Source organism: Canis lupus, chromosome 19 (assembly GCF_048164855.1).
Source record: "Canis lupus baileyi chromosome 19, mCanLup2.hap1, whole genome shotgun sequence".
In the NCBI taxonomy this organism is placed as follows: Eukaryota; Metazoa; Chordata; class Mammalia; order Carnivora; family Canidae; genus Canis; species Canis lupus.
Genome location: NC_132856.1, coordinates 561,469 through 573,841, shown reverse-complemented (window position 1 = coordinate 573,841; position 12,373 = coordinate 561,469).

Here is a 12,373-nt window from a genome sequence, read left to right as displayed (position 1 = left end):
CGAAAGGTAGCTGCAGGCAAGATGTAGGGTTACAGGCCATAAGCTCAACTCTCAGAAGTGGGTATGCATGGGAGGCAGATGTATGCTACCCACTCGGACATGCGAGTGGGAACCTAGCTACACTCTGATGAAGAAGGACTTTGGAAATCGCTGTATTCAACTCAGATACACGTGGGTTCAGGCACAACGATTCCACATGCTTTTCTCACAACCTTTCCCTGCCACTAACATGAGGACGTTAGCAGCTCCTTCTACTGTCAAGCAGGATGCGGGAGGGTTGTGCCCTGTCCTTAGCTCTCACAGGGAAGCATGCCTTGAAGCCAGCTGTCAACTAGCTGCATTCTTATGGCAGGGTGAAGGTAGCAGTATTCTGAGACAGGAGGTTCCCAGATTACCACTCTACTGCACCTGGAGATACCCTCCAGGTCTGCATTGTTAACTTGCGTCTCAGAGGCCTCTGGCAAAAGTCTCTGGTGAAGACGTGGGAAACTCACTCTGCAGGCAGTGTGGAACTGTGAGGGACTGAGGGTGAGCTCAACTCTCAGAAGTAAGATGTTTTTGGACAAGGCGTTCAACTACCTACTCACGTATGGAACTTAGTATGTAGCACCAGTCTACCCCAGGAATTACTAGGAAATCGCTTGATTGAGCTTGGAGGCACTCGTCTTGTGTGCCGGGAGATTCCAGTTACCTCTCCCAACACTTGCGTCAAGCAGCGAGCCTAGGCCTTTTGGAAGCGAAAGGTAGCGGCAGGCAGGATGTAGGGTTACAGGCCATGAGCTCAACTCTCAGAAGTGTGTATGCATGGGAGGCAAATGTCTGCTACCCACTCGGACATGGGAGTTGGAACCTAGCTACACTCCTATTGAAGAAGGATGTTGGAAATCGCTGTATTCAACTCAGATACACGGGAGTTCAGGCCCAATGCTTACACATGCTTTTCCCACAACCAATCCCAGCCACTAACATAAGGAGGTTAGCAGGTACGTCTACAGTCAGGCAGGATGCGGGAGGCTTCTGCCCTGTCCTCAGCTCTCACAGGGAAGCATGCCTAGAAGCCAGCTCTCAACTAGCTGCATTCTTATGACAGTGTGAAGGTAGCAGTATTCTGAGTAAGGAGGTTCCCAGATTACCACTCTACTGCACCTGGAGATACCGTCCAGGTCTGCATTGTTAACTTGCGTCTCAGAGGCCTCTGGCAAAAGTCTCTGGTGAAGACGTGGGAAACTCACTCTGCAGGCAGTGTGGAACTGTGAGGGAATGAGGGTGAGCTCAACTCTCAGAAGTAAGATGATTTTGGACAAGGCGTTCAGCTACCTTCTCACATATGGAACTTAGTATGTAGCACAGGTCTACCCCAGGAATTACTGGGAAATCGCTGGATTGAGCTTGGAGGCACTAGTCTTGTGTGCCGGGAGATTCCAGTTACCTCTCCCAACACTTCGGTGAAGCAGCGAGCCTAGGCCTTTTGGAAGCGAAAGGTAGCTGCAGGCTGGAGGTAGGGTTACAGGCCATAAGCTCAATTCTCAGAAGTGGGTATGCATGGGAGGCAGATGTCTGCTACCCACTCGGACATGCGAGTGGGAACCTAGCTACACTCTGATGAAGAAGGACTTTGGAAATCGCTGTATTCAACTCAGATACACGTGGGTTCAGGCACAACGATTCCACATGCTTTTCTCACAACCTTTCCCTGCCACTAACATGAGGACGTTAGCAGCTCCTTCTACAGTCAAGCAGGATGCGGGAGGGTTGTGCCCTGTCCTTAGCTCTCACAGGGAAGCATGCCTTGAAGCCAGCTGTCAACTAGCTGCATTCTTATGGCAGGGTGAAGGTAGCAGTATTCTGAGACAGGAGGTTCCCAGATTACCACTCTACTGCACCTGGAGATACCCTCCAGGTCTGCATTGTTAACTTGCGTCTCAGAGGCCTCTGGCAAACGTCTCTGGTGAAGACGTGCGAAACTCACTCTGCAGGCAGTGTGGAACTGTGAGGGACTGTGGGTGAGCTCAACTCTCAGAAGTAAGATGTTTTTGGACAAGGCGTTCAGCTACCTACTCACGTATGGAACTTAGTATGTCGCACCAGTCTACCCAGGAATTACTGGGAAATCGCTTGATTGATCTTGGAGGCACTCGTCTTGTGTGCCGGGAGATTCCAGTTACCTCTCCCAACACTTGCGTCAAGCAGCGAGCCTAGGCCTTTTGGAAGCGAAAGGTAGCTCCAGGCAGGAGGTAGGGTTACAGGCCATAAGCTCAACTCTCAGAAGTGGGTATGCATGGGAGGGAGATGTATGCTACCCACTCGGACATGCGAGTGGGAACCTAGCTACACTCTGATGAAGAAGGACTTTGGAAATCGCTGTATTCAACTCAGATACACGTGGGTTCAGGCACAACGATTCCACATGCTTTTCTCACAACCTTTCCCTGCCACTAACATGAGGACGTTAGCAGCTCCTTCTACAGTCAAGCAGGATGCGGGAGGGTTGTGCCCTGTCCTTAGCTCTCACAGGGAAGCATGCCTTGAAGCCAGCTGTCAACTAGCTGCATTCTTATGGCAGGGTGAAGGTAGCAGTATTCTGAGACAGGAGGTTCCCAGATTACCACTCTACTGCACCTGGAGATACCCTCCAGGTCTGCATTGTTAACTTGCGTCTCAGAGGCCTCTGGCAAAAGTCTCTGGTGAAGACGTGGGAAACTCACTCTGCAGGCAGTGTGGAACTGTGAGGGACAGAGGGTGAGCTCAACTCTCAGAAGTAAGATGTTTTTGGACAAGGCGTTCAACTACCTACTCACGTATGGAACTTAGTATGTAGCACCAGTCTACCCCAGGAATTACTAGGAAATCGCTTGATTGAGCTTGGAGGCACTCGTCTTGTGTGCCGGGAGATTCCAGTTACCTCTCCCAACACTTGCGTCAAGCAGCGAGCCTAGGCCTTTTGGAAGCGAAAGGTAGCGGCAGGCAGGATGTAGGGTTACAGGCCATGAGCTCAACTCTCAGAAGTGTGTATGCATGGGAGGCAAATGTCTGCTACCCACTCGGACATGGGAGTTGGAACCTAGCTACACTCCTATTGAAGAAGGATGTTGGAAATCGCTGTATTCAACTCAGATACACGGGAGTTCAGGCCCAATGCTTACACATGCTTTTCCCACAACCAATCCCAGCCACTAACATAAGGAGGTTAGCAGGTACGTCTACAGTCAGGCAGGATGCGGGAGGCTTCTGCCCTGTCCTCAGCTCTCACAGGGAAGCATGCCTAGAAGCCAGCTCTCAACTAGCTGCATTCTTATGACAGTGTGAAGGTAGCAGTATTCTGAGTAAGGAGGTTCCCAGATTACCACTCTACTGCACCTGGAGATACCGTCCAGGTCTGCATTGTTAACTTGCGTCTCAGAGGCCTCTGGCAAAAGTCTCTGGTGAAGACGTGGGAAACTCACTCTGCAGGCAGTGTGGAACTGTGAGGGAATGAGGGTGAGCTCAACTCTCAGAAGTAAGATGATTTTGGACAAGGCGTTCAGCTACCTTCTCACATATGGAACTTAGTATGTAGCACAGGTCTACCCCAGGAATTACTGGGAAATCGCTGGATTGAGCTTGGAGGCACTAGTCTTGTGTGCCGGGAGATTCCAGTTACCTCTCCCAACACTTCGGTGAAGCAGCGAGCCTAGGCCTTTTGGAAGCGAAAGGTAGCTGCAGGCTGGAGGTAGGGTTACAGGCCATAAGCTCAATTCTCAGAAGTGGGTATGCATGGGAGGCAGATGTCTGCTACCCACTCGGACATGCGAGTGGGAACCTAGCTACACTCTGATGAAGAAGGACTTTGGAAATCGCTGTATTCAACTCAGATACACGTGGGTTCAGGCACAACGATTCCACATGCTTTTCTCACAACCTTTCCCTGCCACTAACATGAGGACGTTAGCAGCTCCTTCTACAGTCAAGCAGGATGCGGGAGGGTTGTGCCCTGTCCTTAGCTCTCACAGGGAAGCATGCCTTGAAGCCAGCTGTCAACTAGCTGCATTCTTATGGCAGGGTGAAGGTAGCAGTATTCTGAGACAGGAGGTTCCCAGATTACCACTCTACTGCACCTGGAGATACCCTCCAGGTCTGCATTGTTAACTTGCGTCTCAGAGGCCTCTGGCAAACGTCTCTGGTGAAGACGTGCGAAACTCACTCTGCAGGCAGTGTGGAACTGTGAGGGACTGTGGGTGAGCTCAACTCTCAGAAGTAAGATGTTTTTGGACAAGGCGTTCAGCTACCTACTCACGTATGGAACTTAGTATGTCGCACCAGTCTACCCAGGAATTACTGGGAAATCGCTTGATTGAGCTTGGAGGCACTCGTCTTGTGTGCCGGGAGATTCCAGTTACCTCTCCCAACACATGCGTCAAGCAGCGAGCCTAGGCCTTTTGGAAGCGAAAGGTAGCTGCAGGCAAGATGTAGGGTTACAGGCCATAAGCTCAACTCTCAGAAGTGGGTATGCATGGGAGGCAGATGTATGCTACCCACTCGGACATGCGAGTGGGAACCTAGCTACACTCTGATGAAGAAGGACTTTGGAAATCGCTGTATTCAACTCAGATACACGTGGGTTCAGGCACAACGATTCCACATGCTTTTCTCACAACCTTTCCCTGCCACTAACATGAGGACGTTAGCAGCTCCTTCTACTGTCAAGCAGGATGCGGGAGGGTTGTGCCCTGTCCTTAGCTCTCACAGGGAAGCATGCCTTGAAGCCAGCTGTCAACTAGCTGCATTCTTATGGCAGGGTGAAGGTAGCAGTATTCTGAGACAGGAGGTTCCCAGATTACCACTCTACTGCACCTGGAGATACCCTCCAGGTCTGCATTGTTAACTTGCGTCTCAGAGGCCTCTGGCAAAAGTCTCTGGTGAAGACGTGGGAAACTCACTCTGCAGGCAGTGTGGAACTGTGAGGGACTGAGGGTGAGCTCAACTCTCAGAAGTAAGATGTTTTTGGACAAGGCGTTCAACTACCTACTCACGTATGGAACTTAGTATGTAGCACCAGTCTACCCCAGGAATTACTAGGAAATCGCTTGATTGAGCTTGGAGGCACTCGTCTTGTGTGCCGGGAGATTCCAGTTACCTCTCCCAACACTTGCGTCAAGCAGCGAGCCTAGGCCTTTTGGAAGCGAAAGGTAGCGGCAGGCAGGATGTAGGGTTACAGGCCATGAGCTCAACTCTCAGAAGTGTGTATGCATGGGAGGCAAATGTCTGCTACCCACTCGGACATGGGAGTTGGAACCTAGCTACACTCCTATTGAAGAAGGATGTTGGAAATCGCTGTATTCAACTCAGATACACGGGAGTTCAGGCCCAATGCTTACACATGCTTTTCCCACAACCAATCCCAGCCACTAACATAAGGAGGTTAGCAGGTACGTCTACAGTCAGGCAGGATGCGGGAGGCTTCTGCCCTGTCCTCAGCTCTCACAGGGAAGCATGCCTAGAAGCCAGCTCTCAACTAGCTGCATTCTTATGACAGTGTGAAGGTAGCAGTATTCTGAGTAAGGAGGTTCCCAGATTACCACTCTACTGCACCTGGAGATACCGTCCAGGTCTGCATTGTTAACTTGCGTCTCAGAGGCCTCTGGCAAAAGTCTCTGGTGAAGACGTGGGAAACTCACTCTGCAGGCAGTGTGGAACTGTGAGGGAATGAGGGTGAGCTCAACTCTCAGAAGTAAGATGATTTTGGACAAGGCGTTCAGCTACCTTCTCACATATGGAACTTAGTATGTAGCACCAGTCTACCCCAGGAATTACTGGGAAATCGCTGGATTGAGCTTGGAGGCACTAGTCTTGTGTGCCGGGAGATTCCAGTTACCTCTCCCAACACTTCGGTGAAGCAGCGAGCCTAGGCCTTTTGGAAGCGAAAGGTAGCTGCAGGCTGGAGGTAGGGTTACAGGCCATAAGCTCAATTCTCAGAAGTGGGTATGCATGGGAGGCAGATGTCTGCTACCCACTCGGACATGCGAGTGGGAACGTAGCTACACTCTGATGAAGAAGGACTTTGGAAATCGCTGTATTCAACTCAGATACACGTGGGTTCAGGCACAACGATTCCACATGCTTTTCTCACAACCTTTCCCTGCCACTAACATGAGGACGTTAGCAGCTCCTTCTACAGTCAAGCAGGATGCGGGAGGGTTGTGCCCTGTCCTTAGCTCTCACAGGGAAGCATGCCTTGAAGCCAGCTGTCAACTAGCTGCATTCTTATGGCAGGGTGAAGGTAGCAGTATTCTGAGACAGGAGGTTCCCAGATTACCACTCTACTGCACCTGGAGATACCCTCCAGGTCTGCATTGTTAACTTGCGTCTCAGAGGCCTCTGGCAAACGTCTCTGGTGAAGACGTGGTAAACTCACTCTGCAGGCAGTGTGGAACTGTGAGGGACTGTGGGTGAGCTCAACTCTCAGAAGTAAGATGTTTTTGGACAAGGCGTTCAACTACCTACTCACGTATGGAACTTAGTATGTAGCACCAGTCTACCCAGGAATTACTAGGAAATCGCTGGATTGAGCTTGGAGGCACTCGTCTTGTGTGCCGGGAGATTCCAGTTACCTCTCCCAACACTTGCGTCAAGCAGCGAGCCTAGGCCTTTTGGAAGCGAAAGGTAGCTGCAGGCAGGAGGTAGGGTTACAGGCCATAAGCTCAACTCTCAGAAGTGGGTATGCATGGGAGGGAGATGTATGCTACCCACTCGGACATGCGAGTGGGAACCTAGCTACACTCTGATGAAGAAGGACTTTGGAAATCGCTGTATTCAACTCAGATACACGTGGGTTCAGGCACAACGATTCCACATGCTTTTCTCACAACCTTTCCCTGCCACTAACATGAGGACGTTAGCAGCTCCTTCTACTGTCAAGCAGGATGTGGGAGGGTTGTGCCCTGTCCTTAGCTCTCACAGGGAAGCATGCCTTGAAGCCAGCTGTCAACTAGCTGCATTCTTATGGCAGGGTGAAGGTAGCAGTATTCTGAGACAGGAGGTTCCCAGATTACCACTCTACTGCACCTGGAGATACCCTCCAGGTCTGCATTGTTAACTTGCGTCTCAGAGGCCTCTGGCAAAAGTCTCTGGTGAAGACGTGGGAAACTCACTCTGCAGGCAGTATGGAACTGTGAGGGACACAGGGTGAGCTCAACACTCAGAAGTAAGATGTTTTTGGACAAGGCGTTCAACTACCTACTCACGTATGGAACTTAGTATGTAGCACCAGTCTACCCCAGGAATTACTAGGAAATCGCTTGATTGAGCTTGGAGGCACTCGTCTTGTGTGCCGGGAGATTCCAGTTACCTCTCCCAACACTTGCGTCAAGCAGCGAGCCTAGGCCTTTTGGAAGCGAAAGGTAGCGGCAGGCAGGATGTAGGGTTACAGGCCATGAGCTCAACTCTCAGAAGTGTGTATGCATGGGAGGCAAATGTCTGCTACCCACTCGGACATGGGAGTTGGAACCTAGCTACACTCCTATTGAAGAAGGATGTTGGAAATCGCTGTTTTCAACTCAGATACACGGGAGTTCAGGCCCAATGCTTACACATACTTTTCCCACAACCAATCCCAGCCACTAACATAAGGAGGTTAGCAGGTACGTCTACAGTCAGGCAGGATGCGGGAGGCTTCTGCCCTGTCCTCAGCTCTCACAGGGAAGCATGCCTAGAAGCCAGCTCTCAACTAGCTGCATTCTTATGACAGTGTGAAGGTAGCAGTATTCTGAGTAAGGAGGTTCCCAGATTACCACTCTCCGGCACCTGGAGATACCGTCCAGGTCTGCATTGTTAACTTGCGTCTCAGAGGCCTCTGGCAAAAGTCTCTGGTGAAGACGTGGGAAACTCACTCTGCAGGCAGTGTGGAACTGTGAGGGACTGAGGGTGAGCTCAACTCTAAGCAGTAAGATGATTTTGGACAAGGCGTTCAGCTACCTTCTCACATATGGAACTTAGTATGTAGCACCAGTCTACCCCAGGAATTACTGGGAAATCGCTGGATTGAGCTTGGAGGCACTAGTCTTGTGTGCCGGGAGATTCCAGTTACCTCTCCCAACACTTCGGTGAAGCAGCGAGCCTAGGCCTTTTGGAAGCGAAAGGTAGCTCCAGGCAGGAGGTAGGGTTACAGGCCATAAGCTCAACTCTCAGAAGTGGGTATGCATGGGAGGGAGATGTATGCTACCCACTCGGACATGCGAGTGGGAACCTAGCTACACTCTGATGAAGAAGGACTTTGGAAATCGCTGTATTCAACTCAGATACACGTGGGTTCAGGCACAACGATTCCACATGCTTTTCTCACAACCTTTCCCTGCCACTAACATGAGGACGTTAGCAGCTCCTTCTACTGTCAAGCAGGATGCGGGAGGGTTGTGCCCTGTCCTTAGCTCTCACAGGGAAGCATGCCTTGAAGCCAGCTGTCAACTAGCTGCATTCTTATGGCAGGGTGAAGGTAGCAGTATTCTGAGACAGGAGGTTCCCAGATTACCACTCTACTGCACCTGGAGATACCCTCCAGGTCTGCATTGTTAACTTCCGTCTCAGAGGCCTCTGGCAAAAGTCTCTGGTGAAGACGTGGGAAACTCACTCTGCAGGCAGTGTGGAACTGTGAGGGACAGAGGGTGAGCTCAACTCTCAGAAGTAAGATGTTTTTGGACAAGGCGTTCAACTACCTACTCACGTATGGAACTTAGTATGTAGCACCAGTCTACCCCAGGAATTACTAGGAAATCGCTTGATTGACCTTGGAGGCACTCGTCTTGTGTGCCGGGAGATTCCAGTTACCTCTCCCAACACTTGCGTCAAGCAGCGAGCCTAGGCCTTTTGGAAGTGAAAGGTAGCGGCAGGCAGGATGTAGGGTTACAGGCCATGAGCTCAACTCTCAGAAGTGTGTATGCATGGGAGGCAAATGTCTGCTACCCACTCGGACATGGGAGTTGGAACCTAGCTACACTCCTATTGAAGAAGGATGTTGGAAATCGCTGTATTCAACTCAGATACACGGGAGTTCAGGCCCAATGCTTACACATGCTTTTCCCACAACCAATCCCAGCCACTAACATAAGGAGGTTAGCAGGTACGTCTACAGTCAGGCAGGATGCGGGAGGCTTCTGCCGTGTCCTCAGCTCTCACAGGGAAGCATGCCTAGAAGCCAGCTCTCAACTAGCTGCATTCTTATGACAGTGTGAAGGTAGCAGTATTCTGAGTAAGGAGGTTCTCAGATTACCACTCTCCGGCACCTGGAGATACCGTCCAGGTCTGCATTGTTAACTTGCGTCTCAGAGGCCTCTGGCAAAAGTCTCTGGTGAAGACGTGGGAAACTCACTCTGCAGGCAGTGTGGAACTGTGAGGGACTGAGGGTGAGCTCAACTCTAAGCAGTAAGATGATTTTGGACAAGGCGTTCAGCTACCTTCTCACATATGGAACTTAGTATGTAGCACCAGTCTACCCCAGGAATTACTGGGAAATCGCTGGATTGAGCTTGGAGGCACTAGTCTTGTGTGCCGGGAGATTCCAGTTACCTCTCCCAACACTTCGGTGAAGCAGCGAGCCTAGGCCTTTTGGAAGCGAAAGGTAGCTGCAGGCTGGAGGTAGGGTTACAGGCCATAAGCTCAATTCTCAGAAGTGGGTATGCATGGGAGGCAGATGTCTGCTACCCACTCGGACATGCGAGTGGGAACCTAGCTACACTCTGATGAAGAAGGACTTTGGAAATCGCTGTATTCAACTCAGATACACGTGGGTTCAGGCACAACGATTCCACATGCTTTTCTCACAACCTTTCCCTGCCACTAACATGAGGACGTTAGCAGCTCCTTCTACAGTCAAGCAGGATGCGGGAGGGTTGTGCCCTGTCCTTAGCTCTCACAGGGAAGCATGCCTTGAAGCCAGCTGTCAACTAGCTGCATTCTTATGGCAGGGTGAAGGTACCAGTATTCTGAGACAGGAGGTTCCCAGATTACCACTCTACTGCACCTGGAGATACCCTCCAGGTCTGCATTGTTAACTTGCGTCTCAGAGGCCTCTGGCAAACGTCTCTGGTGAAGACGTGGGAAACTCACTCTGCAGGCAGTGTGGAACTGTGAGGGACTGTGGGTGAGCTCAACTCTCAGAAGTAAGATGTTTTTGGACAAGGCGTTCAGCTACCTACTCACGTATGGAACTTAGTATGTCGCACCAGTCTACCCAGGAATTACTGGGAAATCGCTTGATTGATCTTGGAGGCACTCGTCTTGTGTGCCGGGAGATTCCAGTTACCTCTCCCAACACTTGCGTCAAGCAGCGAGCCTAGGCCTTTTGGAAGCGAAAGGTAGCTCCAGGCAGGAGGTAGGGTTACAGGCCATAAGCTCAACTCTCAGAAGTGGGTATGCATGGGAGGGAGATGTATGCTACCCACTCGGACATGCGAGTGGGAACCTAGCTACACTCTGATGAAGAAGGACTTTGGAAATCGCTGTATTCAACTCAGATACACGTGGGTTCAGGCACAACGATTCCACATGCTTTTCTCACAACCTTTCCCTGCCACTAACATGAGGACGTTAGCAGCTCCTTCTACAGTCAAGCAGGATGCGGGAGGGTTGTGCCCTGTCCTTAGCTCTCACAGGGAAGCATGCCTTGAAGCCAGCTGTCAACTAGCTGCATTCTTATGGCAGGGTGAAGGTAGCAGTATTCTGAGACAGGAGGTTCCCAGATTACCACTCTACTGCACCTGGAGATACCCTCCAGGTCTGCATTGTTAACTTGCGTCTCAGAGGCCTCTGGCAAACGTCTCTGGTGAAGACGTGCGAAACTCACTCTGCAGGCAGTGTGGAACTGTGAGGGACTGTGGGTGAGCTCAACTCTCAGAAGTAAGATGTTTTTGGACAAGGCGTTCAGCTACCTACTCACGTATGGAACTTAGTATGTAGCACAAGTCTACCCAGGAATTACTGGGAAATCGCTTGATTGAGCTTGGAGGCACTCGTCTTGTGTGCCGGGAGATTCCAGTTACCTCTCCCAACACTTGCGTCAAGCAGCGAGCCTAGGCCTTTTGGAAGCGAAAGGTAGCTCCAGGCAGGAGGTAGGGTTACAGGCCATAAGCTCAACTCTCAGAAGTGGGTATGCATGGGAGGGAGATGTATGCTACCCACTCGGACATGCGAGTGGGAACCTAGCTACACTCTGATGAAGAAGGACTTTGGAAATCGCTGTATTCAACTCAGATACACGTGGGTTCAGGCACAACGATTCCACATGCTTTTCTCACAACCTTTCCCTGCCACTAACATGAGGACGTTAGCAGCTCCTTCTACTGTCAAGCAGGATGCGGGAGGGTTGTGCCCTGTCCTTAGCTCTCACAGGGAAGCATGCCTTGAAGCCAGCTGTCAACTAGCTGCATTCTTATGGCAGGGTGAAGGTAGCAGTATTCTGAGACAGGAGGTTCCCAGATTACCACTCTACTGCACCTGGAGATACCCTCCAGGTCTGCATTGTTAACTTGCGTCTCAGAGGCCTCTGGCAAAAGTCTCTGGTGAAGACGTGGGAAACTCACTCTGCAGGCAGTGTGGAATTGTGAGGGACAGAGGGTGAGCTCAACTCTCAGAAGTAAGATGTTTTTGGACAAGGCGTTCAACTACCTACTCACGTATGGAACTTAGTATGTAGCACCAGTCTACCCCAGGAATTACTAGGAAATCGCTTGATTGAGCTTGGAGGCACTCGTCTTGTGTGCCGGGAGATTCCAGTTACCTCTCCCAACACTTGCGTCAAGCATCGAGCCTAGGCCTTTTGGAAGCGAAAGGTAGTGGCAGGCAGGATGTAGGGTTACAGGCCATGAGCTCAACTCTCAGAAGTGTGTATGCATGGGAGGCAAATGTCTGCTACCCACTCGGACATGGGAGTTGGAACCTAGCTACACTCCTATTGAAGAAGGATGTTGGAAATCGTTGTATTCAACTCAGATACACGGGAGTTCAGGCCCAATGCTTACACATGCTTTTCCCACAACCAATCCCAGCCACTAACATAAGGAGGTTAGCAGGTACGTCTACAGTCAGGCAGGATGCGGGAGGCTTCTGCCCTGTCCTCAGCTCTCACAGGGAAGCATGCCTAGAAGCCAGCTCTCAACTAGCTGCATTCTTATGACAGTGTGAAGGTAGCAGTATTCTGAGTAAGGAGGTTCCCAGATTACCACTCTACTGCACCTGGAGATACCGTCCAGGTCTGCATTGTTAACTTGCGTCTCAGAGGCCTCTGGCAAAAGTCTCTGGTGAAGACGTGGGAAACTCACTCTGCAGGCAGTGTGGAACTGTGAGGGAATGAGGGTGAGCTCAACTCTCAGAAGTAAGATGATTTTGGACAAGGCGTTCAGCTACC